General features: G+C 39.6%; 1 long non-coding RNA gene across 2 annotated transcripts; it reads left to right on the forward strand.

Annotated features, from left to right (window-relative positions):
- Positions 1-1,414: 1,414 nt before the first annotated feature.
- On the forward strand, positions 1,415-18,799 carry LOC103103882 (uncharacterized). 2 transcript variants are annotated; one of them, XR_001629990.2, is made up of 5 exons: positions 1,415-2,148; positions 5,100-5,357; positions 12,301-12,383; positions 15,698-15,965; positions 18,462-18,799. It is a non-coding gene; the product is annotated as an uncharacterized LOC103103882 (long non-coding RNA). The 2 variants fall into 2 exon arrangements; XR_001629989.2 differs by lacking the exons at positions 15,698-15,965; positions 18,462-18,799 and having other exon boundaries at positions 1,862-2,148; positions 12,301-12,513.
- The last annotated feature ends 241 nt before the right edge of the window (positions 18,800-19,040 follow it).

The following is a 19,040-nucleotide window of genomic DNA, read 5'->3' on the forward strand; positions in this document are numbered from 1 at the left end:
TACTTAAGCATCTCTTAAGAATCTTGAAATGAGAAAATATTTGAATAACAATAACTGAAATTGATTTAAAGTGTAAGAGAAAGTGTCAAGACAAAGATAAGAAAAAAATTCAGGCTTGGGGTTAGTATAGTGTCATGTACATGTTTGTGCTAACAAATAGTGTTTAAGGAGGATAATAATTGAAATGAAGTATGTGAACAAAAGCTTAACAAGCCTGCCTTTTGTGAGAAGATAAAATTCATAGATGAGACCCAGATAAAATTCAAAAAGAGTGAGTCTTTGCCCTCAAGGAGGTTATTGTCTAAACTGGAAGAGAACCAACAAAAAGATGCAGGAAAGCCTGTGGGAAAGTTGTAAAGGCTGGGGAGGGTGCTGAAAGTCCTCTTTTTTCCCTCAGAAGAGGAAGGCTTTTAGAGTCTTCCTGGTTCTCTGGCCCTACTGAGGGTCAATCAGGGCTCAAGTTAACTACATGGCAGTGAGTTTAGAAGTGATGAGCATATCCTGGGAGGGGTATCTTGTTCCTGGGATGCAAAGTGAAGTGAGGGGGTCAGAAAAAGTAAACTTATGAATAAAGATTCATGAGTCTTGGTTTTGAGTGGGTAAAACCCTACAATGTAGCCCCGAGGTACTCCTCCTCTCACAAATTAGCCCCCCTAGACACTAATGCACTGTTGATAGAGTTGGGATTTGATCCAACCATTCTGGAGAACAATTTGGAACTATGCTCAAAGGACTCTAAACTGTGCATATCTTTTAATCCATCAATACTATTTTGGGATCTGTATCCAACACCCCCCAAAAAGAAAAAGATCTATTTGTAAAAAATTATTTATTGCAACTCTTATTGTGTTAGCAAAGAATTGGAAATTAAGGGGTTGTCCATCATTTGGGGGATGGTTGAACAAGTTGGTATATGATTGTGATGGAATACTAGGAAAAGACAAATGAAAAATTTGGAAAGGCTTTGGTGAACTAATGCAAAGTGAAGTGAGCAGAACCAGAAGAGCATTGTACATGGTGACGGTGACAATATTTTTTTTGATGAACAACTGTGAATGACCTCATTTTTCTCAGCAATGCAGTGATACAGGACAATCCCAAAGACTCATGGAAAATGCCATCTGCCTTCTAAGAAAGCACAGATGGAGTCTGAAATGCAGACTGAAATAGACTATATTTCACTTTCTGTTTGTGTGTGTGTTTTGTTTGAGATCTTTTCCACAAAATAATTAACATGAGAAAATGTACATGATTACAGATGTAAAATCTATATTCTCAGGGAGGAGAAGAGGAGGAAGGGAGGTGTAAGAGAGGGGAGGAGATTTGGAACTTAAAACTTTTTTTTTAATTGGTGAAAATGTAAATGTAAAACATTATTTTTAATAAAACAAATTAACCCCCAAATTAGCTACCCCAGATTCAAGGTAGTCTCTGGGTCTTCCTCTGTGAACCCCTACTGATTTGCTTATTTTTCAGAAGTTTATGGATTAGTGAACAAAATTCCCTTAAAGCAATTTAGTGGAACAGAATAGTAAAAACATGTCCTTTATCTCCTCACCCCAAATCCCCCACATAAACTCTGGGCACATTCTTTCCCAGCTGTATAAACCATCAGTGAGGAGAATAGGTGCTCATAGGAATCAATCAGGAAAGGCAGGCACATTGGAATTATGAAAAAAATTCAGCAAACATTCATGGCAGGGCAACTCATAACTCAATTCAGCAGGACCACTGTGGTCTTTGGTGATATCACTCTGCTCTCACTTGTCCTGCACTCCTTGTGGGGTGTGTCTTCTGGTGACTGCTGGGTCTAGTCTGTGACCTAAGCAGTGCTGGGTGTGGCTCCCCTGCTCTTTGATGACTGGGCATAGTCTTCATTGGCAATTGCTCCTTCCACTCTGCTAAAGCATGGAAGGTGGAACTCCCTAATTAGCTTAGGCCCTCTGCTCTTTAGTCATAAATAACCTCCACACTCAGCTACCAAAAAGGCAGGTAGAAGATGGTCAAAACAAAAGTCTTTCCTGCCATTATTTCTGCAGGGAGATTGCAGTATTCTGTTTGATATTACTATCTAACTTAGGGTTAGCCATTCCCAAGATCCTTTCTGGCTTAGCATGCGAATGAATTTGAGCTAGAACAGAAGGTAAGGTAAGTAGACAAGGTCAAAGAGCTAGATGGTTCAGTGGTTAGAATACTAGGTGTGGAGTCAGGAAGCTCTTCCTTCCTTCCATACTTAGCAGCTGTGTCACTGATCAAGTCATTTAACTTTCAGTCTTCTTTTCTTCATCCCCTTTCAAAATGGAGATAATAATGGGTGCCTACCTCATAAGAGTTGTTGTGAGGATCAAATGAAAAGTATTTTGCAAGTCTTAGAAGTCTGTAATTGCTAGCTATTGTTATGATACTTCTAATTAGACTCTGTTCCTGTCTTTGTTAAACATATGTCAGCTACAAAACCTTTCTGTTTTGGTGCTGTTTGGGATAGTGAAAAAAACTCACTGTCTTCCTACATTGCTTTTATTACATATTCTCAATTATACTTAAATTTCAACTAATTTTCTTCAAAACAAAGAACTAATAAGAAGTGGATATGGGTTTGGAAGGGGAAGAAACCTTCGGACTAGCCATAAAATGATGCTGTCTTGGCTGTCATTGTCCTAATGCCTACATCCTGCCGTATTCCCTCAGTCTTGTTCTCCTCACTCAGTTTTTGTGGATACACCTTGGCTTTGGAGCTGTTGCGCCATAATTAGGCTACATCTTCCTGTGTTCCCCATAGATTTTTTTGGCTTTTGATTTGAGACTGTGGTACCAGTTGTTTATGTAGTCACTTTAATGGTGCTCCCCCATTTACTTTATGATTATTTACTGTGTTTCATGTATGGATCACCTAATCTAACGTGACCTCCCCACCTCTTAGGAATGACGGACAAGACAGTCAAGAAATAAAGACCAGTTTTACAATCTAAACATATTCTGGTATCAGATGTTATTTTTTCCCTTCCTTCCTTCCTTCCTTCCTTCCTTCCTTCCTTCCTTCCTTCCTTCCTTCCTTCCTTCCTTCCTTCCTTCTTTCCTTCCTTTCTTCCTTCCTTCCTTCTTTTCTTCCTTCCTTCCTTCCTTCCTTCTTTCCTTCCTTCCTTCTTTCCTTCCTTCTTTCCTTCCTTCCTACCTTCCTTCCTTCCTTCCTTCCTTCCTTCCTTCCTTCCTTCCTTTCATTAATCCCTACCTTCTGACTTAGAATCAATATTAAGTGTTGGTTCTAAGGCAGAAGAGCAGAAAGGGCTATATAATTGAGGTTAAGGCACTTGCCCAGAATCACATAGCTAGGAAATTACTATAGATTTGAACCCTGGTTCTCCCAATTCCAGAGCACTCTATCCACTGAGCCACCCACCTGCTCCTAGATGTTAATTTAATTGTTGTGGGGGAACTTGAGGTGAACCCCAGGTTCTGAACAGGTACTCTTTGCAAGAATGCAAGACTCCAAGCAGTTGTCTTTCCTCAGTGTTTTTACTCCCACAGTTTGTCCTCTGCTTGTGGATAGTGTTTTTTTCTTGTAGATCCCTGCAGATTGTTCAGGAACATTGCATTGACACTAGAAAGACAACTGCTTGACTACAGGGGTTGAGGGAATAAGATTGAAGAGAGACTCTAAATGAACACCTTAATGCAGATACCAACAACATGGAAATGGGTTTGGATCAAGGACACATGTGACACCCAGTGGAATTGCGCGTCAGCTATGGGGGGCGGGGGGAAGGAGGTGAGGAAAAGAAAATGGTCTTTGTTTCCAATGAATGATGTTTGAAAATGATCAAATAAAATAATGTTTAAAAAAAAAGAATGCAAGACTCCAAAACTTAGCTTAAAAATAAAAAGATAAATTTATTAATTTGAATTCCTGTTGAAGTGGCCAGGCAGACAGTGCAGGTGGAGCACTGCCTCCTCGAGGAGATATGTCCTGGGTCTTTTATACCTTTTAGATGACATGGGAGAAAGGATGATGGAATAAGGTTAGGCAGAAGTGGGGGATGTTTGTTATCTGACTGGGGCTATCTGACTTCTTTCCTTCCTTCCTTCCTTCCTTCCTTCCTCCCTCCCTCCCTCCCTTCCTTCCTTCCTTCCTCCCTCCCTCCCTTCCTTCCTTCCTTCCTTCCTTCCTTCCTTCCTTCCTTCCTTCCTTCCTTCTTTCCTTCCTTCCTTCCTTCTTTCCTTCCTTCTTTCCTTCCTTCCTTCCTTCCTTCCTTCCTTCCTTCCTTCCTTCCTTTCATTAATCCCTACCTTCTGACTTAGAATCAATATTAAATGTTGGTTCTAAGGCAGAAGAGCAGAAAGGGCTATATAATTGAGGTTAAGGAACTTGCCCAGAATCACATAGCTAGGAAATTACTATAGATTTGAACCCTGGTTCTCCCAATTCCAGAGCACTCTATCCACTGAGCCACCCACCTGCTCCTTTTCTCAGCACTGCAAGAATGCAAGGAAGGACAGGAACTTTCCTGCTTTCCGTTTGACCTGAAACACTTCTAGGGTTTGGGGTGTCCAAGGGAAACCCAGGGCCCCATTCCATAATGATATCCAATCCCACCCCAAATGAATTTTTCAAAGACTATTTGGTTTTTCCTCTTTCACATACACATATATACAAAAGCTTAGTTATGTACAATACTGTCATAAACATGCAAGGCAATCAGGCCACTGGCCAGACCACCTCCTCAGAGCAATTCTCTGTCCTATCCAGGAGCACACTCCCTTCAGGGAGGAAGAACCAGGAGCTATTAGGAGAAGAAAAACCGCACCCACCCCTTTAGCTAGTGATGGCACAAACTGGCACAGGACAATAGTCACAGCTACACATTGGCCTTATACTCTGATCGTGACAGGAATAGAAGAAGAGATTGTGAGGACCACTGGGGAAGTAATACTACTAAGGCAGAGAAATAGGAAGAGACCAGGTATAGCCACGATAGTGTAAAAGTAACATGGCTTTTTCTACCCACACAAAACCATGTGTTCATAGTACGTCCTCAAACAGAAGAGGCAATGCAGTCATGTTTAGCCTATGTGAAACCATTCCAATAATTCTGTTGACACAGAGGGGCACAGCGTGGAGAGAATGAACAACAGAGCCATGGCCACAGAGGGATTTGGATCAGGGGAAAGGCTGACTGAGAGATAAGGGGTGGTGCACTGGACAATCCAACAGCCAGTGCAATGCTGCTGAGAGAAGAGGCCATCCATGCTCCAAAAGGCTCAACCAAGCTTCTACATGAGTGTCGAGACAGGCTTCAGGAGACAGGCACCCTCGGGTGATCACCCTGGGACAGCTCAAGGATGGTAGTTGTCCCATGAAGGTAAACTTCTGGGTATTATGGAAAATTATTATTGGATTGAGATTTTTTTGAGGAATTGTTCCTCCTTGGGCCCCCCAAACCTTTTGATCTTAAAGCTCAAACTGTTTCTCCCCCAGGCTGGGTTAAGTCCTCCCTTCTTCTGTCTAGATCTTTTGTCTTTGTTAAGGATGACAGAGTTAAAGCCATCTTATTGGGCTGACTTTTGTGGCAGGCAGAGTGGAGATCTATCTGCTCCTTATTTATTTGAAAACAAGAACTGTCTTAGCTAATGAAGACAGTCCTCTAGCTGCCATGGGGTGGTCCAGCCACATGGTGAAGGGGAAAGGGAGTGTTGGCATCCTTGTGAGACCAGCTTCTTCCCATGATGAGGAAGGAATTGAGGTCTCTGATTCCACTTCCTGCCTGTTTTTCCAATCAGAGATGCCCAGGAGAGGGACTGGATGATGACCTCAGAGGGATACATATTGACTTGTGCAATAGTAAATTGCTTTCTCTTTTCTTGCCCAGCCTAGCTACTTAGTTGCTCCATCTCTCTTGGCCCCCTGCCATCCTTCCTCCCCACCTTCGGTCTCTTGAATTCTGTGGTGTCTGTCTGGATTGTGGAGGGAGGCCACTAGCTAGTTAGAAATCTTGAGCAGTTTCTTAATAAATTATTATTTTAATTAAAAAAATACAGCTTCCAGAGAATTTCATTCATTACATTATAGATTTAGCTGATATTTCTTTTTTTTAAATGACTGGTACAAGGTCAAAATAATCCCCTCATACACACATCTCTGAGGCATGAATTCAAAACTTCAGATGGGTTCCCCCCCCCACACACTTTCATATAATCCATCCTCTGGTTCATAAACATGTTCACCTTTCTCATGATTTCTTATGCATTTCCCTTTCAGCGTATTACAATTCTAAGAAAAATATGGTCAAACTTCATGACATTTAAAAATGAAAGTAAACATCACGCATTTCACTCTATGATTTCTAGCACTTTTCAGAAGTAACTTCTCTTAAAATCCTAATGAAGAATAATAAATGAGTTTTTATTTTTCTTTATCCTTTGAAAAACTAGAATATCCTAAAAACCAGCAACAGAATCTAATATGGCATTTCTACTCAGTATCCCCTATTTTATTTTATTTTTTACTTTTTAACAGGTGACACAGTGGTTAGAGCACTGGGCCTAGAGTCAGAAAGATATCTTCCCAAGTACAAATCCAGCCTGAGACACTTATGTCACTTAACCATGTTTGCTTCAGTTTCCTCATCTGCAAAATGAGCTGGAGAAGGAAAGGGAAAACTACTCTAGTATCCTTGCCAAGAAAACTCCAAATGGGGTCACAACTGAACAATAAAAAAAATCTTTATTTATTTTTAAAGGCCAATTTAACACCAAAAAAGCATGTTTCTGTCCTTTCTCTTTAGCCTCCAAAGTCCTAGTCCTACCTGACCCACAGCAGACCCTGAAACATTGGGACAGGAAGGACCAATGAATTAGCTAGGCATCTTAGTGCCTTATGTCCCAATCATAGCCCTATAGGGAGGGAATGAGGGTCAAGTTATAGCTTGACCTGAAGCTTGCCTGATATATGGCCTGAAAGTTGCCCAAGATCCAAAAATTGACATTGGATAGAAAGTCTCTGGCCAAAACCTAGTTACCTAGTCCTGTACTCACATCCTGATGCTATGCTTAGGTCTTGTGGCCTTTAGCTTTTTCCAATACTAAAGTGCTACCCCACCAGAACAAGGAAGAGAGGAGGATAGAAGGCATTTCGGTAGAGTCCCACCACACAAAGTCCCATGTTAACTGAAGTCCCAAGTCTGGGCTTACTTCCCTAGCCCAGGGCACTGGCTCCTTTTTGAACGGTAAACCCTGAGTACTCAGTAAATCTCCTACTGTCTGGGTCAGATGGTTTGATGATGAAAGAGAAGACAAACAAGATTCTCAGAGGTTCACCTCAGTGAAAAATTTGAAAACCATGCCTTCTCCTCCAAACCCTACTATGGAGTCATTCTCCTGGGTAGACAGTGATGCAGAAGATGTAAATGGAGTTAACCAGAGGTAGAATGTAAAATAACTCAGCACCCCTGAAAAGAGTCAAACTTCCTCCATAAAATTCATGAATGAATGTTCAAACAGCGATTGACTAATCCCTACACCCAATAATGAAATTGGAATGAGGTCACTTTGAAGAAGGGGAAACTCCAAAGAAAGTTGAAGTACAGAAAGAATGGCAAAGAGACCCATACTGACCACAAAGCTGGAGAGGGGCAAACAGGACAATCAATACAACAATAGAAAAACAGATATTTGATGATCCTGCCTGTGGTCCTCATTTATCCTACTAACAGTTCAGCTGTGGAATAGAACCTAGCTCCAAAAGCCAGTGTAAAGAAATAATATGTGCATATGATCAGGGAGAGCCAAATCAACATGTACATGAATGACACAACTCCAGCCAGGCTCTGGATGACTCCTTGGGTCTCCTCTTCTCCCCATACCCTTAATGGTGCCTTCTCCCCAACCTCCCTCCAATGGACCTTAATGAGCCATCACTACTGCCCCAGGTCCTGATCCACCAGCCTACTCTCTTCTCCAATGGTCCCCTCTATAACACCTTTAAAGAGTCATCTCAAATGTCTTTTCCATGAAAGCAAATGCAATCTCTCTGCAGAATTCTTGTAGTACTTTGGGCTTTTCTCACAGATTTACCATGTTCTACATGGTAATATGGTTATTAGTGTTCCAGTCATGTTTCCCCCTACAATGATTGGAGCATCCCTGAAGTCAGCAACCACCTTTTTATCACAGTGTAATGTAGAGAGGTGCCCTGGATGCAAGAAAACTCTGTTCACATCCCACCCCTGAAACACCATTGGCTGTGTAGTTCTAGGCAAGTTACTTATCAAAGAAGGTGTTAGTTAGCCTGCATTGATAGCATTAGTTCCCTTACCAGGGACTCTTCTATTTGGGGGCCATAAGTAATAACAAAGTAGTATTAATGAAACCAAACAACAATAACTTATTATAAGCAAGAATTCTGGACAAAGACTAATATGGAAGCTGTTTGATGCAAAACAAAGAATGGGAGTGATTGGGCAAACTACTACTTTTTGATTTTATGTCAGTTGGGAAAATGGCAAGGTTTTAGCATGTAATTATAATTTTTTATTTTATGCATTTTTCTGCTTTTATTTTTTTCACGTATTCCTAAATTTGTGAGTGTTGAGTTCTCATAAAATGAGGTCCTACTGTACAGATGAAATTCCAGGTCTACTAGCTATTCCATCAGCTACCTAGAATATAAGTATAACTAGGAGGTGCTTAAATGTGAATGAATAAAAAAAAGTAATCTAGTTGAAGAAAACAACATTTTAAAGTGTACCCTGGCTTTCTAACTCCTCCATTCAGGGTTATTACCATCTTTAAGTTTGTATAGTTATACCTTCATGAATCAGAGGATTTAGAATAGTTCTTCATCTACAACTTTTGCCATCCTGGTTGATTCCTTCCTCCCTCAACTATTTCTTTTGACCCATTGCCTGGGATGATTCATATCTTTTCTAGTTTTAATATTAGCAACACCACTCTTCATTTTTCCCAATTGTTATTAGAAGAAAAATCAAAACTATTTATTCTTGCCTGGAGGTTTCTTTCCTGAATCAGGACCTGATCAAAATTTTAAACCTTCTTAACTTCCCTCTTAGATGAACATGGAAACCCACTTGAATACCAGCAATATTTCTCCAAATAATAATAACAGTATGCTACCATCTTTAGTGTATAGAGATGCTATTATTTATTCTCAAGCAGTAGTACCTACCATTTGAGTTGGCTTATGTTTCTACACACCACCCCACAGGAATGGCCATGGTTTATGGGGATCCAGCCACTGTTAAGCCAGCTTGGCCTCCTGATGTTGATCTTTGTCCTGGCTTCCCAATTCAATTTGCTCACCAGAAAGGGCCTTTGGGTAGTCTTTTAGTCCTTCAAAACTGAGCCATTCATTTGCTGTGGTGACTGGTCAGCATTAGTTACTTTTACAGAAGATGATAAGGAAAGGGTGACTCCTGGGCTCCCAATCAGCAGTCCTTTCTGAAGAGCATCTTTATTTTAAGTTTTCTTTCTTAAAATGAACTTAAATAATCACCAACAAAAAAGAAGGGGGAGAAGTATGGTATGTGAGACCTTATATGAACATCTGTTACACAGTTCATTTTTAATTGTGTATCTAAAATTCAATACCAAAATTTTAAAAAAGGAAATTTCCCTGTTTGTATTCTCTTCCAAGTTTCTTTTTGTTTTCTCCTGCATGCTTTTAAAATGCTTTCCCCCCCCCCAGTTTTCTTTCTCTTGCCATCTCTGTCATTATTACTGACTCACCCTCTCCCCCAAATAGAAGTCCTCCCTTGTAACAAATAAAAAAACCAAATCAACCCTCTGGCCATATCTAATTCCATGTCTAATTCTGCACCCCAATGTCCAATGATTTTCATAGCTGTATTGGCTAAAGCTTTCCCAATGAATCAATTAACCTTTCTAGTGCCTTTGTGAAGATAGCACAATTATCTCGGTTTTTATAGTTAAAGTAATTAAATGACACCATAAACAGCCCGGCAACAGCACAGCCATGGCATGGCAAGTCAAGTGAAATTTCCTAACTCCGGGTCCAGTCCTCATACAGCTACAATCCATAGCCAGATCATTTAACTTCTTACAAATGTTAGCCTCGTGAATTGCTCATTAAAACCTGGAAAGGGGCAAAGTGTGTTATCTCTGTTATCTTTGAGTTGGTGCTATACCCGCGCCACCCAAAGCAAGAGGAGGAGAAGGAGAGGGAGGAAGGGAAGCACTTTGGAACGCTGAGTGCCTTTTTAAAAAAATACATATTTTCTTCAGCCTTGATGAGCTCAGGTCTAAATCTCTTATGTTTCCTCTCAGGACAATGCTCAGGATTCTGCTGAATTCAATAGCGCAGCCATTTCCCGCCTCTGTTGAATGTGCTGCTTTGCTCAATGTAGATATATACCCTTGGGTCTGAACAGCCCCAATTTTTAAGAGATAAAAAAAGAAACAAAAGCAAATTCAAAAGCTAAATAGAAGGCACGCTGTCCTGAAGGCTGCCAAATTCAAGCTCTCATGGACCTCCAAGGAAATAAATTCCAAAGATAGCAGCAACCCAAGGCTGAGAAAGCCCATCCCCAGGCTCAGGAGAGTTCAGCTTCACAAACCCAAAATAGCGCGTTGTAATGGCTTCAATGAAAGATGGAGTAGGAAGGGATTCCCAACATGCTGCTTTCAAGCAGCTCCACAATCAAGCCCTTCCAGATAGTCTTCCACCAGGTAACGGTTGCCTGGAGGCACTACAAGCCGGGGGCCCAGGTCTGAGAAGTGCCCCTCTACTCCAGGGGAGCAGAGGCAGGCGGGTTTAATTGCCCCTTTCCTATCTCTTTCTTTGAGACCCTTGGCAAACTGAAGGGGGAGAGAAAGGGGAGCCCCCAAGTATGAAATATGATGAATAAAACGTAAAGGCAAAAAAAAAAGTTCAGAAATGGCCATTTTAAAGATAGTAGGAATATTTCATTAAATCTAAGCTAAAAAGACTACGGTCGTATACACAAGCCATATTCAGAGGCAGAAGTAGCAATCCACCACATGTTATCATTGGAGCTTGAAATTCTACCGGACCATTTGGGGGAATTACCCATCAAAATGTAAAAACCACCACCACCACCAAAATCTTGGAAAGGGCCACCTCTTAAGCCAGGAAAGAGTGCTCTGCCTTTTCCTAATTGAGGGGCTCTTTTTTTTATTTCTCAGAATTCTTCGAAGCCCTGATAACACAAAAAAAGGTCTGGAGATAGATAGATAAGTGGGACAGAAGTCCCTAACAGAGGAGCGCAGCTGCAGCTCCGGGCCAGCATTCCATTCAGTAGTTCAATTCAAAACATCTCTTAAGCACCTATTCACCCACCACCAGGCACGTTCGTTCATATAGCCTTTGGGTAGATTTAGGATGGCTAATGGCTAAGCTTTAAAGCTGAGATTCAAACTCTTTCTTTTCTGAATCTAAGAACAACGATCCTCCCATTATTCCGCTTTGCTTCCTTCGCTTTGCCTCCGTAGAGCTAAAGGGAAAGGAATACTCAGGAGATGTGACCCAGTAAGGGTATTTGTGTGATGGGGCATATGGAGCATCAGGGTTTTCTGAGCTGCTCATCCACTTTGACCTTTGGTGTCTACCTTTCACCCAACTCTCACTCGTGGCTCCAAGAAGCGGGAGCATGCACAATGGCCACATCCCAGTTAAAGCAGCAGACAAGTGGACTAAACCCCTAACGGGACTCAAACCTGTCCATGAGTTAGGGGGATGTCTAGCCCAAGCTAGTGGAATGGGCAGATGAGAACCATTTGTTCCAGTGGCCATGAAGGTGGTCGAGGCAAACGCCATGGATGCCTTAGAGATTGGTCAGATGTCAAAGACGCCACTGCGTCTCTTGACTTTTGTCTTGCCAGTGAACTTCGGGACGTTGCTTCACTTAAATCCAGTTCACAGGGGAGTCGAGTATGACCCCATGTAGTCATGAGTTCTCTTCCAAAAAGAATGGCAGTACAGGTGGAGACCCCCACACTCATTTCAATCAGCATAACGATGGAAGGTCCTAATCTAATATTTCTTACATTCAAGATGACTCCACCAGCTTGCCTGTTTCCTTTTGTATGTTATCTCCCTTTTTAGATTTACAAGCTTTTTCAGGGCAAGGGCTTTCTTTTTATTGATTGTATCCTCAACACTTAACACAATGCCTGACTCATATAAATCATACTATAAATATTACTATAAATATATATTAGTATAAAATGAATATAAATAAATATTTATTGGATTGGAATGGGACCAATGGGAGGAACTGATAGAACGATAATTCTTTTCTTTCCTTACAGGCAGCCCAGAACAGGAGATAGATAGAGGGAATAGGATGGAATGGCATCTTTCTTCAAACTCCCAAAAGTCAGGAAGAGTCCAGGTAGAAGACTTCCACATGATGAAATGACTTCTCTCTGCCTTTTGTGAGCAGGAAGAGTCTTCTGAAAGCAAGAAAAGGCAAGCCTAGGGACTTCCAAATAATATAAAGCCATCTTAACAGCTGACTGGGATTTCTATATAGTTAAAAGTATTTATTAATTACATAATTGATGGTGAAAACAGCCCACAGTGCCAAACCAACCATGTTCCTGTTAGAATATGAGCTACTTGAGGACAGGAATTGTACTTGTGTGTATGTATGGATATATGGACATATAATATTATTTTCCTTCTTGTTTCCTGGTGTTTAGCAGAATGCTTGTCACTTAAACACTTATTGATTCATTGATTGTGAGAAAGGCATGAGATGGCTCACTCATCCGATTTGCAGATGACACATAGCTGGGAGTGATACCTAATAAACTGGTTGATAGGATCAGAATACAAAAGAATCTTCACTGATTAGAGTTTTGGACTGAATCTAATAAGGTAAATTCCTTAGGGATAAAAAAGGAAATAAATAAACTTTGCAAGAATAATATGGGAAGATTTTTTTTAGGAAGCTAGTGGTTGTTCTGAAAAGGATCTTGAGGTTTTCATGGACCACAAAATGCATGTCAGCCAAATGAAGTTAATGAAATCTTGAGCTATGGCTTCCAAGAACAGAGAGGAGTCCTACAATACTCTGGCCTTATCAGACTTCTGTCATATTGTTTTCACTTCTGAACTCCCTGGCTTAAGAAATACACTGTTTAGGAGCAGATAGGTTGACAGCCAGGCTTAGAGATGACAGATCCTAGATTCAAATTTGGCCTCAGACATTTCCTAGCTGTGTGACCCTGAGCAAGGCATTTAACTCCCATTGCCTAGCCCTTACTATTCTGTGTTTTAACCAAAACACAGTTTCAATTCTAAGATGAAAGGTAAGAGTTTAAAAGAGAGAGAGAGAGAGAGAAATACATTGTTTAGCTGATAGAATAGAGCAACCAGGATGGTAAAAAGCCTTCAGTCAATAACATACATTTGATATTGTGTGAGGTGTATGAATGTATGACATTTACCATAGTCTGGGCTCAGAATGTGTGTTTAAGTATTTGAGATTCTTTCATGGGAAGGAAGAACTAGATTTGGTATATTTGGTCCCCCAAAGCAAAACCTGGAGTAATAGGGGGAAATTGCAAAGGAACCAATTTAGGTTCAATATCAGGAAAAACTTTCCAATTGTTAAAGTTCTCCAAAAGTGAAACAAGCTGCTTGGAGAGATGCTGGGTTCTATCCCTGGAGGTTTCCTGGTTAGATATGTTATGAATATTTGTTCTGGATATTGGTTTTGTTAAATAGTCCCTCGGGTGCTTTGAAACTCTCAAATTTGGGGACTCTGTGACTGATGCCCTGAATGATTAAGGTAGTTACTGGATGAGTAGGAGAAAGGTCAAAATAGGAAAAACAAAAATTCAGGAAAAAAAGCAGAGTTCTGATGCTGGATGAGAAGGAAGTTAAAATCATCAAACTCTTTAAAGGAAAAGTTGTAGTAAGAATAAAATAAGTGCACAAGAACTCAGTAAATTCTGTTATAATTCTGGCCGATTGAACATTAATAATGAATTCAATGGAGATGACACCAAAGAAATGTTTATATAATGAGTCAGATTTAATGAATCCGGTACAGCAAAACATGCTTGAGTTTGAGGAGTTTTAACTGCAAAGTTAGTATTGAAAAAGTTTTCTAGTGTTGTTAAATACATCACTTTTTTAAAGTATATACATTATATTATGAAATAAAATCCTAGTTGTTGAAGATTACCTGGGTTTTTTAGATTTACTCTCCAACATCAAATGAAATGCTTAAACCATAGAGACTTTAGAATACAGGGAATGAATTTCAGATCTTTACCAGGAGAGCAATATATATTCTAAACACACAGACAGCCATACTCTCAGTGCATCTGTAATTGTTTGTCCTATGAAGTGGGACAGCTAGGTGACTCAGCAAATAAAAAGCCAAGCTAAAGTCCTGGGTTCAAATGTGACCTCAGACACTTCCTAACTATGTAATCTTGGGCAACTCACTTAGCCCCAGTGCATAGCCCTTACTACCCTTCTGCCTTGGAACCAATACTTGATTTCAATTTTAATACAGGAGTAAGGACGATTTTTAAAAATTGTCCTATGAAGGAAAAGGGAAGGGAATATGCATTTATATAGTAATTAACATGCACCACTCACTGTGCTAAGTACCTTATAAATATTATCTTATGTGATTCTCACAACACTGTGAAGGAGTTGTTATAATCATCCTCAATTTAAAGTTGAGGAACCTGAGAAAGAGAGAGGTTAAGTGATTTTCCTAGAGTCATACAACCTGTGTCTGAGGTCCAAGTTGAACTCATGTCTTCCTGACTCCAGGTCTAGTGCTTTATCTACTGTCCTACCAGCTGCCTCTCTGAGCTTATAGCTGTATAGGAATTTGGGAGTGAAACATCATTGCAATTTATGATGCCCAAATACTCAGTAGCAGACCATAAGGTGTATAATTTTCAAAAAAACAGATTTAAAAATTTTTTGAGAAAAAACATCAGGAAAAGAAGATCGTTAACTCCCCAAATCAAGAAAACGGACTGTTTGGAGAAGGTGCCCTAAAGAAATCTTTAAAAACCCTACATTGCATCAGAAGATCTAGAATGAACTTTTGGATATAATGATTGACCTGAAGGAGGTTGAACATATTTAAGCTGAATGTAAATTCTTATGTCAAAGGGGATTGCCCTCAACTGGCTTTTTGTCAATGTGCCTACCAATCATTGGTTTTGCTCTCTCTTTTATTTCCTTCTTATCTCCAACTATTGTAATTTCCTCTTAGAAAGTGCAATATTCTATGCACCTTTAGCTAGAAGATCTTTAGAGGTATATGCTGGTTGCTTTAAATAGGCAGTCTAGTATCCCAAAGAATCACAGAGGGATTTGTGAAAGGGAATTCTTTATTCTCTTTGTCTATTTTGAGTTAATCAATCAAGAAGCCCCTACTTAACATTTTGTTAGCCATCAAGTAAGAGAATTCACAAGTCACTTACTTAGAGAGCTTTACCCTTTTAATTCAATCAGTCAGAAACTTGTGAATCCTTTGAGTTTAAACCCTCAGAGGATGAGAGGTAGATCCCACAGACACTGTCCCCCAGGGCAGTGCTAGGCAATTTGGAAGCTGTTATTGACCCCTGTGAAGAGAGGAAGGGACAGGAAGTGATGTGGGAAAAGGGACTATAAAAATTCCAGAACTTCCTGTTCTCCTCACCTCTCCTTTGGACTTTTTCTTTGGAGGACTGCTCCAGGACTTCTCCTTTGGACTTCTTTGGAGAACTGCTCCTTGGGACTTCTGGCTTGAAGAGATTCCTGCCTTGGTGGCTCTGCAAGGAGACCCTCTCTGCTTGTTGGCAAACTGGTGGGATACTTCCTTCAGCATGAGTTCTATGGAGAGATTCTTGTCCTTTGATCCTGCATCAGCTTGCTGGTGAGAGACTCAGATTTCCAGGTGGAGATTGGAACTTTGTTGGGAAGCAAGCTGAATCTCATCGAATCAGCACTTAGGGTAGGCTAAGCAATTCCTTACCTCTTTTCCTCCTACATTTCATACTTCAACTCTTTCTCTTCCTTGTTATAAATAAAAGCTACTAACAGTGTTTTTCTGGCTTAGGCATAATATTTTGAATTCAACAACCACGACTTTGAATTTATAACTCTCTTATTTAGTCAAAACCCCAATTTAACAAAGGAAAAAGAAAGTCTACTTATTCTTGCTCAGATGCAGGTCATGAGAGGCATTAGTCAATGAATAACTATCAAGTAGCTATCATGGTTACATGTTGGTATGGTTGGTATGGAATTGATGGAACCCCCTGCCCATAAGAAATGTGCAGTATTAGAAAAATAAGTGAAATGGGAAGAAAAACATCAACAAACTTTTTTAAATGAATATATCCTAATGATTTTCCCCAAATGGCTATCCTTTCCACTGTTGGTGACCAAAGGGGACAAGAAACTCCCAATTTTTTTAAAGATAGCCTAGATAATTTTTTAAAGCCACTTTTCTCCTGCCAAGGCTTTTTGTCCACCCCACCCCCCTCACAAACTTCAACTCTCTTTGGAGCGGCTGCATTTTTCTTTTCCTACTTTTTGACCAATTGCTTGCTCTCCCTACTGACCAGGCTATTTTTAGCCGGGGGACTCTTGGCCAAGAAGAAATGAATTTCTTCTCTCACCCAACTGCTTGATCCCTTTGTTCCTTGTTCTTCCTTTGTTCCTCCTTCTTGCTGCTGACTCTGGTGTTGCTGATACTGCTTCCTCCAGCCACTGACCCCAATCGCTCATCTGCCCCCAGTCCCAGGCCCTCAGTGGCTCTGCTCCTAAAATTGGCCTCCTACCAGACCCTGACCCCTACTGCTGTTGCTGACTGCTGCTACCAAGAAGCCAGGAGTCAGGGCAGATGGTAAAAAACTGGACTGTTCTTTCCTTATGCAACAATTAACCTCCACATGTCAGGGTACCTGGGGGAGGGGGCAGGAAATGAGGAGAAGGAAGAGAAGAAAGTTGATTACAAGCATGGTGTATTCTATGAAAGAGCAGTACATTGCCTATTTCAAACAGCTTCTACCATTCATGAGTGCACTGATCCTTTTACTTCTCTTACCTGGGATTCAGGGGAGAAATTCATCTCCCTGAAACTCTTTGCCATTTGGGCCTGCCCAGTTTGAGATTCCTAAAATCCATGTTCTCCCTCACTATGGGAAATACCACAGTACTGACAAAAGGAATCTCAATGGATAAAAAAAGGGAACTTTAAAGAGACTGGAGGTGAAATTTTTGAGCCTTTTCAGACTCCAATGTTTTATAAAAGCCTTTCTATTTTATTGTATTTTGCGGATTGTTTTGCTTAAGATTTAATTTTGTTGTTTTAAGTTCATATATTAATGTATTCAATACTGTTCTATTACATTGAATCATTTTAACCTATTGTGTTTTAACTATTAGATATATTCTGTTACCTTTCCCCTATGGTCACTAAACAAAATATTGTAAAATATTGTAAAAGCCCATAAACAGTTTTTTCCCCATTTTTTCATTTGCTAATTGTCATATAGATAATGGACAGACTCAACCTGGCTAACAACCTTTAGAGAATTTAATAAGCTAAGAATTTAATGGTTATTCTAAAGGGTCATCTGAAATAATTTTAATTAACTAGTGGTTTCTGAATGGATGAGTTTTTAAATATTTATATTTTAAAGAATGCTGTATAAAAGGTAGAGAAACAAAGAACTGTTCCTACCAAGGTGTTTATATGAATCAGGAAGCTGAAAAAAGAGCTCCTGAAAAAACTCTTCAGTTTAATTACCAGAACAATCTAGATTTCTTGGTGATGTTCTAGACGCAAATAAGTTTTACTTTGTTTAAAAATATATTTGCCAAGGTTGAAAGATTTGCTGTGTCTTTAAAAATTGTGACAAATATCCATCAGTTCATAGGTTTTTTATGTCATACAGCAACTTATATTAAATATGATAGTGGGTTTGTTTGCTATTGTAATTAACTGGGCTATTGTGAATTTTGGGACTTTGATACTTTTTGGATGTGCATTACATGCTGTACTAGTTCTTTATTAAAAAAAAAACTGTTACTTTGTGAAAATCATTTGCTTGAACTCACAGTGGATCATAGCCAGGTTTGAAGAGGAAAAATGGATCTCATTTTGTTTTTGTTGAGAAACATTTGATTCTACCTTTCCTTAGCTGACACAGAGTGTCAATGATTGTAAGCTATATATATTTGATTTAAAAAATTTTTTTATTATTGTTTTTGCTTGCATATGCAATATACTATTTGTTTTGGTTTTTTTTTCATTTTTGTATTTGAAGCACATGCTACCAGTATTGAGATTTTCTTTACTTTTTGATTTTGCAGTAATATACGTTTAAAATATATTTGCTATGTCAATGTACACTCAAAAAGCTTTATACTATAAAAAATATGCCATTGATTGTTTAAAAATAATTATGGGACTTTGCTTAATGATTCTGTTTGATTCCAGGACAAGAGAATACAAAAAGAGCCATTGCAAAATGCCAAAGAAGCACAAAGCTAAACTGCATAGTGCCAATCAAGCACAAGGTCAAAGAGACCAACCAATTCAGATGGAATTGATGAAAATTTCAAGCCAAGACAAGAGGACTTGAACTTATTTGGGGTTCAAGGTTGTGGTTGTTTAACATATGTTAAAGGCAGGTCTTCCTTGTCCCACATTCTACCAAGTATCTCAAATTTGGTTCCTACCTGGCTCCTATAATCTAGTCCCTTTTCTGTCTTTCATGGTGTGGCAAACTTTCTAGAGTCCTGGCTACTGATTGAGTAAATGCACAATTGCTTAAATCACTTTAATTGGGCCCTGATTCAAGGACCTGTTATAGATTTATTTTTCCTTTACTTAGAATTTTTACACATAAGTCTTTGATAGTCTATATTTCATCCAGAAATTATCTTTTTTATTTGAATTTTTTTGATGTTTTTGATTTCTCTTGCCAATTGATTCATATACTTCATAACTCAGCCATGCATTCCTAAGTGATCCCTGGGTTTTTCAACACCTTCTTCTGCAGGGGGGTGTATTATT

This window comes from Monodelphis domestica, chromosome 4, assembly GCF_027887165.1.
Source record: "Monodelphis domestica isolate mMonDom1 chromosome 4, mMonDom1.pri, whole genome shotgun sequence".
Taxonomy (NCBI): Eukaryota; Metazoa; Chordata; class Mammalia; order Didelphimorphia; family Didelphidae; genus Monodelphis; species Monodelphis domestica.